The sequence below is a fragment of the Elephantulus edwardii genome, unplaced genomic scaffold (assembly GCF_000299155.1).
Source record: "Elephantulus edwardii isolate Elephantulus edwardi_28Jun2011 unplaced genomic scaffold, EleEdw1.0 scaffold00193, whole genome shotgun sequence".
NCBI lineage: Eukaryota > Metazoa > Chordata > Mammalia > Macroscelidea > Macroscelididae > Elephantulus > Elephantulus edwardii.
This window is the reverse complement of record NW_006399943.1, coordinates 618,536-630,808: the sequence shown is the minus strand read 5'-3', so window position 1 is coordinate 630,808 and position 12,273 is coordinate 618,536. Positions and strand designations below refer to the sequence as shown.

Below are 12,273 nucleotides of genomic sequence, written 5' to 3'. Positions count from 1 at the left end.
CCAAGCCGCACTGCGCACCCCCAAGCCGCACTGCGCACCCCAAGCCACACTGCGCACCCCAAGCCACACTGCACACCCCCAAGCCACACTGCGCATCTCCAATCTGCACTGAGCACCCCAATCCGCACTGCGCACCTCCAATTCGCACTGAGCACCCCCAATCTGCACTGCACATCCCCAGTCCGCACTGCGCACCCCCGAGCCACACTGCGCACCTGTTCCAGTTAACCTTCTCCTCTCAGACTGAGAAGCCCTTCACACTTCCCACCCTTCACTCCGCTGCTTTATTCTGTATGTGCCGATGACCCCAACCCATGGCTGAGACCCCTCAAGATTGATGCACAACGTTAACCTTCCCTTGGCTTTTTGAATTGGTGGTCTTAGACCATAATTGTCCACTTGTAACTGACTTATGTCAGTCAGCATCATTTGCTCCAGATGCACCCACAATGTGCAGTATTTCACAGTTTCTGACAGCTGGTTGGTGGAGTGGGTATTTATGGCAGCCAACAGCCATGACCTTTCTCTGACGGAGACGGTTGGTAGGTTCCAGCTGCCGTGCGAGTGCTTAACCACTGCACCACCAGGACTCCCTCAAGCTTCCGGTGGTGGACAGTATTTACTGTTTTTAGACAAGATTGGGCATGTTCAGGATAGTATGGCCGTAGACAGTATTTACTATTTTTAGTTAAATTTTTTTCCACTTGTGATTTGAGTGAAAGTTTACCAAGAGAAGTGGTTTTTTTACTTTGAACGTTCATACGCATTTTGTGTTATAACATTAGTGACCGTGTCCCCTGCGCAGTCACAGCCTTCCCACTCCTTCCCTGTGATCCTCATTTCCGCGAATCCCTCTCGTCTACCCCTTTCAGCCTTCTGGGCTTGTGGTTGGTTGCTCTCTGGCGTGAATGCCTCACTGGTAGTATGTTCCCGTGACAGGGGGCTGAGCTTTGCCTGAGGTTTGACGTTTGACCAAGGCCCACAGTCTCAGGGGTTCTACCTGCCTCTGTGTTACCAGTAAGTCTGCCTTTTATGTGTTTTTTAGTTTTTTTTAAAATTAATTTTAATGAAAGTTACAGAGATTCCAATCATTCATTGTTGCACTTTTCTCCCTGCCCACTCCCTCCCCCATTCAGTCTTCTCCTTGAAAAGTAAAAGAAAAACTCTTTCATTGTTATACAATCCCTCCCCCCAAGTCTACTCCACTGTTCAGCCTTCATTCTGGACTCCTGTCATGACAGTAATACCCAATCATATATCCCTTTTAAACAGTTCTCTCCCTCATCTGTTTCAATGCCGTGTGCATCATTCCTCCCCTCCTTCTCTGTCTTCCCTCAACCTCAATATCAGTCCCGTTTTACAACAGTGGCCCAATGCAATATTTGTCCTTTTGTGACTGAGATATTTCACTCAGCATAGTGTCCACCAGGCTCACCCATTTTATATAATATTTCATGAGTTCCTTGTTTTTCAATGATGCATAGTATTTTTGAGTTTTGTTTCACCTGATACTCTATCTGGTATCTTCCACTGTGATCCCTTTAACAGTGATCAATGGGAAATGCTTGATTTCTGATCATCTATCTTTTCTAGAAGTTCATAAAAATGGGAGCACATAGTGCGTGTTTGTGTCTGTTGCTCTTTTTCAGAGTGGAGTGGCCACAGGGGTATCTGGGCACCAGCTAGTCCTGGTCTCAGGGTCAAGAGTTGAGCTCTGAATGGCTGGTAATTGGCCTCTTGGACTAATTGTCTCAGTCCACCTTCATTTATCTCTCCTCTTCTTTGCTCCAGACGAGGAGAGACCAGTAGTTGCACCTCAGAGGACTGCTTGCAAACTTGTTAGACCCAGGTCACTGCCGACCACTGTAGGGTGTAGGACGTTGTCTCTGTGGACTATGCTGTGATAGTTAGTTGATGCTACTCAAGAGAGCGGGTCCAAGGCCCCACAACCATCATCTCTTTCCCTCTGGGTGTTGTGATTACCAAGTTTGCACATCACTGTGTCCTCTTGACTGTAGTATATCCATGGGTGCATTTGAAAGCTCACCACCCCCTGGTTAGCGTACCACACTGTGGTGGCGTGTGTGCTGCCGTGATGAGGGAAGCAATGCCCTCAGTACCTCAAACACCAACAGGGCCGTTGATGGTGGGCGGGCTTTAGTGGGGCTTCCTGACTAAGACAGACAAAGCAGGACTGGCCACCTACTTCTGAAGTAACAAGCCCTGGTCCCTCCATGGGTGGGTTGAGCTCAGCCCTGCACAGCACTGGTAGGTGAGCCCCCAGCTGGAAGGCACCTAAAACACGACATGCAAGGAGCTGCCTCCTCCATGTAGAGTCTAATCAAGGACACTGGTACAGGGAAAGCTTTCCTTCAATGAGGGGCCTTCGTTCACTGACGTGGCCGGACCCAAAGTGAAGAGAAACATCCATTCATAACTGCCACATGGGATGCATGAAGTATGAACGTGGGGAAATGGGAAGTTGTCAAAAATGAAACACATAAAGACCAACATGCTAGGCATGACTGAGCGGAGATGGACGGATATTGGCCATCTTAAATCAGAATCTGATTATGAGCCACCTAGGATCTGAATATGATCTACTATGCTGGGAACGACAAGTGGAAATTTTCACTCTTCAAAGGACCTTGCAAGGTCTACCCTGAAGTTCAAAGCCCGCAGTGATGGGACCATGTGCACTCGTGTTCAGGCAAACCTGCCAACGCACCCATTACGAAGACAGATGCACTAGGTGCAAAGATGAAGAAACAGGATTTTGACCAACTTTTACCACCCCAAACTGATGAAACACACAATCAAAATGCATCAGCCATAATTGATGGTGAGGGGAATGCAAAATCGGAAACACAGTAAAAGGAACACAGAAGTTGGGAACCAAGAAGTAATAGTGCTTAGAAAACCGGGCCTGAGTGACAGAGATGAAGCTGGAGATGGCAGGAGAGGACTTCGTACGATCAGTGATTTATGCTTTGCGGCGGATACCTTTTTACACAAACAAACAAATGAACAAACAACAACCCACCATACCTGGAGAACACACACACGGAAGCTGGCTGATGGAAACATGGGAATCTGCTTGACAACAGCTGGGAAAAGAGCCAGTAGGAAAGCTCAAGATCAGCATTCAAAACAAGGCCAGGTGCTGGCGGTGGAACGGACTGTCAGTTACTCATACGAACGTTCAAACTCAAACCGAAGAAAATGAAAACAATTCCACAAGAGCCCAAGCATGACCTTGAGGTTATTCAACCTGCATTTAGAGACCATCTCGAGAATTACTGCATTCAACAGTAATGACGGAAGACTATACGAATTGTGGGGCTAGGTCAAGGACATCATGAAAATAGAAAGAAAAATGTTAAAAAGACAGAGGAAAAAGCAAAGACCAAAATCAACAATTAACTTGGATCAACAATTAACACCCTTGGTACCAGCAGTCAGGAAATCAGGCGACATATTGCATTGAGCAAGTCTGTTTTCAGGGAACCTCTCCAAAACACTGAACAGACATCATTGTTGAAGAGTAATGTCTTTTTGAAGACTAAGGTGCCCCTGACGTAGGTTCTCTCCATCACCTGCTGTTCATCAAAAAGCACGACAATGACTAAGGATGGCAGAAGAAGAATTGACATCTTTGAATTGTAGTGCTGGATGTTAGAAGAAATGCAGAAACTTGCTCTGGAATGTAGAGAAACCAAAGTGAAAGGAAGAGAGATAGGAGAGCTGAACAGATTCAAAGAGCAGCTCGAGAAGAGAAAGAAAAACATGATAATGAAATGAGCAAAGACCTGGAGTCAGCCAACCAGAAAGGAGGAACATGCTTAGCATTTCTCAAGATAAAAAAACTGAAGAATGCAACAACAAATGAATGAAAATCCAAAAGCTCTGTAAACGTTCATGAAAATGAATTTTAAAAAAAGAACTGAAAAAAAATCAAGACACAAGTTGCAGTACTGAAGGATTGATTCTTTGGACAAAATACTGAACAAGACAGGAAGTATCAAGATGAGATGGAAGAAACACACCAACTGTGTCATTGTACCAAGAAGAACTGCTTGACTTGGATCATTTCAGGAAGGAGCATAAGAGCAAGAAGCAGTGATATCGAAGGAAGAAGTCCAAACTATACACTGAGGACATTGGCCACAAATATGGCCCCAGGAACAGAAATACCAAGCGACATGTTTCAGCAAACGCGTGTAGCTCTGGATGTGCTGTCTACAGTACGCCACACACTTGAAAGGCAGCTCCCTGAGCAAAAGGACAATTGTGGTACAAGACCACTACCATTGAAAACTAAGGAGGGAAAAAAAGAAAACAAAAACTAAGGGGATATTTAGACACAGAATCCACCTTGGAAAGTTAACAAGGAGGAGCAAAGAGGAAGGGGGGAGCAAGAAACGAATTGAAAAAAGAACAACTACCAGGTCAGCTAACGGAAAGAGACCCATATTTGTCCTCATTAAAAAAAAAAAAAAGATGACCAAAACAGCTATGAGGTATCATCTCACCTCAGTAACAGTAGCAAAGTTCAACAGGGCAACAAACAACAAATTCTGGTGAGGTTGTGGAACGACTGGAACTCTCATTCACGGCTGGTGGGAGTGTAAAACGGTACAGTCACTGTGGAAGGTGATCTGGTATTCCCAGGAAATTTGAAAATACAAATTCCATTTGACCCAGCGATACCACTACTGGGGATATACCCGAAAGAGCCACAATTTAAATAGCTGTATGCACACCCATGTCTATTGTAATATTATTCACAATAGCAAAGAGATGAAAGCAACCCAAGTACCCATCAACAAGTGAATTAGTACAATGGTACATTAATACAATGGAATACTACACAGCACTGAAAAACAATGAACTTGTAAAACAATACACAACAGGGGGAGCCTGGAGGACATTATGCTAAGTGAAATATCTCAGTCACAAAAGGACAAATAATACACAACACTGATATTATAAAATAGGACAAACATGAGAGGTTGGGGAGAGAATGGGAAAAGAGTGGATAGATAATGAGCACTGCATGAGAACAGATGAGGGGAAGAACTGTTGAAAGGAACATATGATTAGGCATTGTATGTACAACAACTATGTCGAAAAAGAGGTGTGTTGCAGGGAGCAGAGGGGAGGGAGGAAAGAAAATGTGCAACAATAAAAAAAATTAAAATAAAACATTTTCTTTGTTAAAAAAGATACTTGCATTTATGTTTGGTTTTTTAAAAACAGATATTTGCATTGAATAAATCATTGATTATACAGAAAAAAAGTGATCCAACAGAATGTAGGAGTTATAAAACAAGATCATTACTATCCCATGCAAGTAACATTTTTTAAAAATTTTATTGTTTTTTGTGTGTGTACCATCAAATCGGATCTGACCAGCACAGGAGGAGATTGCCCCTCCTTCTCCAGCAGAGGATCTGGGAGATCCGAACGGCGTACCTTAGGGATTGCAGTGCAGCTTCTTACCACTAGGCCACCAGAGCTCCCTTGCAAGTAAAATCTTGTCGAAGAAAAGGATGGTAAAGTGCAATGACAGAGAACTGCCAGAAACTGAAGGTGATTCAGAAGAAGTTGTGGACCAAGGGATATCATTGTTGATGTCAGATAGGTATTAGCTTAAAGCAGAGAGTACCAGAAAGGTGTTTACTTGTGTTACTTGGACTATGCAAAGGCATTTGAGTGGGTCAAAAGAAATTGTGGATAATTTTGAGAAGAATGGGAACTCCAGAACACTTAATAGTGCTCTGACCTTGTCCAGATGGGGTTACGCTGCTGACCCAAAGGTGACCATTCAAGTCTACCAGGGCCTCCTGGGAAGAAAGATGGGCAATTTCCTCCCTGGAGATGTACACCTTCAGAAGCTCAACAGAGAGTCAGCTATGAGTCAGATCCCACGTCACAGCCATGAATTTTAACAGCTCAAGCACAACAACTATATGAACTGAGAACGATCCTTCATGCAGGACAAGGAACACTCACTCCTGGTTTAAAATCAACCAGGTGGGTGCCAGGGGTGCCTCCTTTCTCCATACTGACTCCATCTGTCTCCTGGGCAGATAATTCTAGAAGGTAGCCTGTAAGAAGAGTGTGTCACCGAGAGTGGAGGAAAACTCATCAACAGCCTGTGCTGTGTGGATGACACCAGATTGCTTGGTTAAAAGGAAGAGGACTTGAAACGCTTTGTACAGAAGATCGAAGACTACCGCCTTCTGAATGAATTCCACCTCAACATGGAGAAAGCAGAATTTCTCCCCACTGGACAAACGACACCGTGATGCCAGGAGAAAAGACGGAAGCTGGCAATGATTTCATTTTACTTGGACGCACACACAACATCCATGAAAGCCACAGTCAAGAATTCAAACCATTTAGTGTGCTGGAGACCTCCTGTCAGGGACCTTTTAAAAGTGCTGCAAAGAGTAAGGATGTTGGTTTAAAGACTACTGTGTGTCTGTCCCACGCCATTTCATATGCATGTGAATGCTGGACAATGAATAAGGATGGCGGGAGAGAACTGATGGCTTTGAACTTGGTGTTGGTGCGTAGCTGACGATATCATGGCAGAGAGCAAACAAATCTGTCCTGGAAGAAACATATCCCTTAGAGAAAGGACGGTGGTGGTTCATCTCACATACTTTAAGCAGGTTGTCAGGAGGTACCAGACCCTGGAGAAGGATGTAACGTTTGGAAGGGTGAAGGCTCAGAGACGAGCAGGAAGACCTTCAACACGACGGATATTGCTAGTGATCGCAGCAACGGGCCTGCACACCATGGGGCTTGTGAGCAGGGCCCAGGGTCAGGCGAAGTTTCGAACACAGGATTTCTTTGTTGGAGTCAAGTTGGTGGCATCTAACAAGGTGGATGGACACTGTGACTGTGATAGTGAGCTTCAACACACCAGAAAAGGTGAAGATGGCCCAGGACAGTAGGACAAGTTTCACCCCTGCTGCTCACAGGGTCACTATCAGTTCACATGTAGCCGACTTGACAGCACCTAACAACAGCAAACAGCACTTAAATATTTTTAAAGATATATATACACATATAATTTTATGTGTGTAGTTTTTTTACGTAAAAGAGAGATTGTGAGTTTAGATAGAGACGTGCTTCTCCTATTTAAGGGTGCTTCCTCCACAGTTCTTGAGTTATGGTCCTGAGGTCACAAGGGAAAGCCAGCTAGCCAACTTCAGAGATTAAGCTGACCCCTCTGTTTTTGTTTTAACCCTATAAAGTAAGGCATAATTTCAAGACTCTCCCCCCCTCTCAGTGTAGTGACCATTTTAATGACTGTCTGTCCTCCCCCTCAGGAGGGGACACAACAAGGGAAGCAAGAAAGAATGCTATTAGCTAGACATGCAGAGATTTCCCATTCTCGGCATTATCCACCTTGTGTCCACCCTCCTTCCCCGAGCAAGGAACAGAGAACACTGGGAAGGGCTGGGACTGAAAAATGGTGCAAGTCAGAATGACTATTTTTTTTTAAAAAAATCATACTCTAGAAGAAATTCTTAATTTTCTCCACCTTTCACACTCTTTGTCACATCTGGTCTAGCCACATGTCACTTCAGAAAGCTCTAGTAATAATAACACCACCACCACCACTAGAAAACTATGACACGTCCCAAGGACTCTTCCTGGGAAGTGAGGCAAGATACACTTAACTGTAATTAATAAAGCCACTCCCTGTATCCCGACTTCCTCTTCCCATCCTGTCCCTCCTTGTCCTCTCTTCTCCCTGAGCTACCAGCTCGTGTGGAAAACCTCTATCCGCTTGTGATGGGAAGAAACTTTACCCCTATTTTTTTTTCTTCTCAGCAATTTCTACACCTACCGCCGATGCCAGTGGGTATGTCCCCTGTACATACCTGTGTTCTAAGGTCTCTGACTACATTACATTAACGACATTCACCTTTCCACACCCAGCCCACGCCCAACAGTACTGTTACTGTTGTCAGCTCAATCATGGATTGATGTCTTTACTTTTTGAAGGAGTGCAGATATTTCTTATTAATTGAGCCAAACTGTTGTTTGGCTGAAAAATGACTTCATGCAATAGTTTTGGTCCAAGGATTACTGGCTACTTCAGGATGATAGAGTCAAGTGTTTCAATGGATCCAATACATGTGGTTTCCACCAGTATTTTGTTTCTGTTCCACATTTCCCCTCCCTTTTTATCAGAATTTAGCTATTGGGTCCTTGTGTAAAACATTTACTCATGGCAACCAGGCACCTTCCAGTTCTCTGGTTTCATGGCCAAACAGCTAGGAGTTCACGGAGACAACTAGATTTGAAGTCCATTTCTTATCTATTCCTAGCTCTCTTTCTTCTGAGATTTTTACTCTGAAGAGATTTGTCCTCATCTCTCTGTCGCTAGAGATCTTGATCTTGTTTTTCAAAACTCAGAAGCAAAAAACTGACTCTTGTTTTGCTCTGCTTCTCGGAGCCTCATTCCTTCTCTGAGATGATGGAATCAAACATTGGTCTCCAGACCAGGAGAAAGGTAACGAGGTAAAATGATGAAGAAAAACCATGGTACAAATTTAATTTTGACTTGGAGTCTCACCTGTCTGGGCTTTGCTCAGTCGCAGGGACTCTGCCCACGGGGGGTGGTTCAGGGTCCTTAATCGTGTGTCCAGGTGCCCGTGATTTCAGCACACCTGCTCCCACCTATCCTGATGGCCCCAGGATAGATGAGCCCATTCTGGGGTCACAGGGCATCCTGCCCTCTGAGGCTGAGAACCTGGGCACCTGGACACCCTTCTGAGGCAGCACTTTAACAATGGTAAACAATACGATAAATGAATCAATCATGGGAGAAGTGCAGCCAGAGTGCTCCTTATGCAGCCAGAGTGCTCCTCAGTGCAGTCAGAGTGCTCCTTAGTGCTGTCAGAGTGCTCCTCAGTGCAGAGTGCTCCTTAATGCAGAGTGCTCCTCAGTGCAGAGTGCTCCTCAGTGCAGAGTGCTCCTCAGTGCAGAGTGCTCCTTAGTGCTGTCAGAGTGCTCCTCAGTGCAGAGTGCTCCTCAGTGCAGTCAGAGTGCTCCTCAGTGCAGTCAGAGTGCTCCTCAGTGCAGTCAGAGTGCTCCTCAGTGTGGCCAGAGTGCTCCTCAGTGCAGTCAGAGTACTCCTTAGTGCAGAGTGCTCCTCAGTGCAGAGTGCTCCTCAGTGCAGAGTGCTCCTCAGTGTGGCCAGAGTGCTCCTCAGTGCAGAGTGCTCCTCAGTGCAGTCAGAGTGCTCCTTAGTGCAGAGTGCTCCTCAGTGCAGTCAGAGTGCTCCTTAGTGTGGTCAGAGTGCTCCTCAGTGCAGAGTGCTCCTCAGTGCAGTCAGAGTGCTCCTCAGTGCAGAGTGCTCCTCAGTGCGGCCAGAGTGCTCCTCAGTGCAGAGTGCTCCTTAGTGTGGTCAGAGTGCTCCTTAGTGCAGAGTGCTCCTCAGTGTGGACAGAGTGCTCCTCAGTGTGGACAGAGTGCTCCTTTAGACATGAGGGTGCCGAGACGTCCTCTCCTACGTTGGACTCTTCTTACTAGGAGGAACCAGTCCCTTGAGAAAAACAGAGACTAAGAGGTAAACAGGAAGCCCACGGGCAAGACGGGTCAACAGCACGGCTGTAACAATGGATCAAACACCGCTATGATTCTGAGGACGAGGCCACAATTACTTTTGTTCTTCATGGAGCCGCTATGATCAGAACCAACCTCATAGCACTAGTGACGATGACAAGAGTAGCGGCTACGTCGTCCTTCTGAGCTTTGTCATAGACCACACCACTCTCTATTGCCTCACTTGCCGCTGTCACTGTTTTCATGCCTTACCTGGCCCCTGAAGCCAGCAATTTTGTTTTAGATGAACAGGTTGGGCTTTCAAAGAGACTCAGACGTTTTCTTCCTGACTAAAGCCTTTCCAAGGAAGATGGGGGAGTAGGTAGTAAAAAGCCTTGACATACAAGGTATTTCATCTCTTCCTAATGGCCACTGCCTGGGCTGTGGTGATTTATTCTGACAAAGGCTGTAGATCGGGAGGGGTCCACCAGGAAGTTCAGAATTGGAACCAGAGGATGTGACGCTGTGGAGTGTTTTGGCCAGAGCAGGGAGGGAAGACCCTGACCCCGCATGTGCAGTTCCAGACTCCATGACGCTGCTTTTGGAAGGAAAGAAAAATCTCCCTGACATATTTTTCTATTATTGTTATTCTTTTAAAAAGCTAAAGTCAAGCTAAATCTTTGGGAACAGCAAAGCCAGCATCCTATTTCACATGTCGAGGGTGAAAGATAAGGCTCCAATTTAGACTTTGACCCCAGTGAAGTAAGCTGATTCCCAGAGGCCACTTACCAGGGCCCGGGTCTGCCCAGATCGGGGGATGAGCCCAAGGGTTGTTTGTGAGAATGCTCCCTGGGAGGCCTGGGGTCAAGGCCAGCCCAGGCCCCACTGGGGGGAGGGCTGCAGTCCCCTCTGGGGACGTGGTGGGCGCCTGTGGTCTCCATGGACCATGAGAGTTCGCCATGCAGTCATTTGGATGCTGAGGCCAGTTTGTCATTCAGTTTGAGGGCCTGGGGTGCAAACAAGGCATCTCCAGTTACCCCAGGGCCAGCATGCTTAAATCAGAGACCTATGTGGTCAAATCCCCTCAAGTGGATTGAATTAGGTAGAGAAATCTGGGGAAACCAAGGCAGGCACAGAACGCGCTCTTTTGGTTGAATGCACAGACCACGAGAGCATTTCGCCACGGAGTCTGCCTGTGGGTGACGTGAAACAGTGCCCACATGCCGTGGAACGGTGGCCACGTGCAGTCTCCATTGCCAGGTGGAGGCAGCCACCCTGAGGAGCAGCGGGGCCAAGTTCATTGCTGAGTGAAGCAGGTGGTGAGATTGAACTCACAAAGTCACCCATGGCTCTGGCCCCAAATCATCTGCAGTAGTGACCAGGGGTGACCAGACTGCAGGTCTTCCACCAGCTATTCCATGTCAGGACAGCACCGATGCACACAGCCTTCAGAGGGGCCACTTCCTCTGCTCAGGCTTCACACCACTGCCTCCAGGCTTGCCCCCTGTCTCCCCAGGCCCCCACCCTTGCTCTCTTGCCCCTGTCTCCCCAGGCCCCGACTCCTGCTTTCTTGGCAGCTCTTCAGGGAACCCCCAAATGTCTCCTCTGCTACCCTCTCTCCATCAGGCAGCCAAAGTGACTTTTAAAAAGAAATGTGGCCCTGCCCTCTGCCACCTTCCGTGCCTCCGTACTCCTCTCCCGGTTCAGTCACGGCTCTGTGGGACGCTGGCATCTTTGCTGGCCTCTCCTTGTCTCCCTATCTCCTGGGCACTCACTGCCAGCCTTTCTGCATTTCTTCCTGCTGTCCAGATCTTTGCAGGTGCGGTTCCCTCTGCTCGGCTGCTCTTCCGCCGCCCTGTGTCCTGACCCACGTTCTCTCGGTCCCTCTCACCCCAGGGATCTGCCCTGTGCACCTCTGGGTCTCAGCTGGGAGAGGTCATTCAGGTGATGGTATTCCATTCTCCATCGGCTTCCTGCCAGAGGGTGCGGTGGGCTGAGGGGCCCCCACGAATGACACCTTCACGTCCTGGTCTGGGTGTCTGTGGGTGTGAGTGGGCTTAGAGACAGGCGTTTCCTTTATTAATAAACTCATTGTAGCCTTGTCAGAACTGGCTCATGGCTGACCCATTATCACACTTCCAAGGCTGTAAATCACATGGGGGGAGACTGTTCACCTTTCTCCTAGGGCTGCTGGTGGATTCGAACTGCCAGTATCAGCCCTGAAACTTCCTAGTGAAAATGCCCTTCTGTTGCCTTTTGTTAGTAGGGTGGACCCTATGCCTCATCCCTTCCAAGTTGTTCAAAGACCAGAACAGCCAGCCAGGCTAGAGTGTGTCCGCGCACATACACACCACCCCTCTCCCGACCCCTGAAATCACATGAGGTCATGCTGTCTACAACCCCAGAGGCAGAGCAGCCCCCAGGGCTGATGACCAGGGAGGAAGGGACCAGGGTGAGGCCAGCCGATGGCCAGCCTCCGGCCTGTGGAAGCAGGAAGCTGTGGACTTTCGAGCGCCTCTCAGGGGCCCTGGCCTCAGACCAGCCCTGGCGGCCTAAGCAGAGCCACGCGTTTGAAGGAGGAAGCTCTGTCTGGTTCACAACTGGGTCTTCACGGGGGAACGTGGGCAGAACCCCATAAGCTTCCTCCTGGTGAAGGAGACTCAAACCTTGTGGTCCCACATACATGCCACGCCCTGAAGAGAC

At 47.5% G+C, this 12,273-nt stretch overlaps 1 protein-coding gene across 1 annotated transcript in view; it reads left to right on the top strand.

Moving 5' to 3' along the window:
- Positions 1 to 12,273, top strand: part of ANKRD60 (ankyrin repeat domain 60) — a 55,512-nt gene that overhangs the window by 21,461 nt on the left and 21,778 nt on the right. The gene's annotated exons all lie outside the window — the stretch shown is intronic.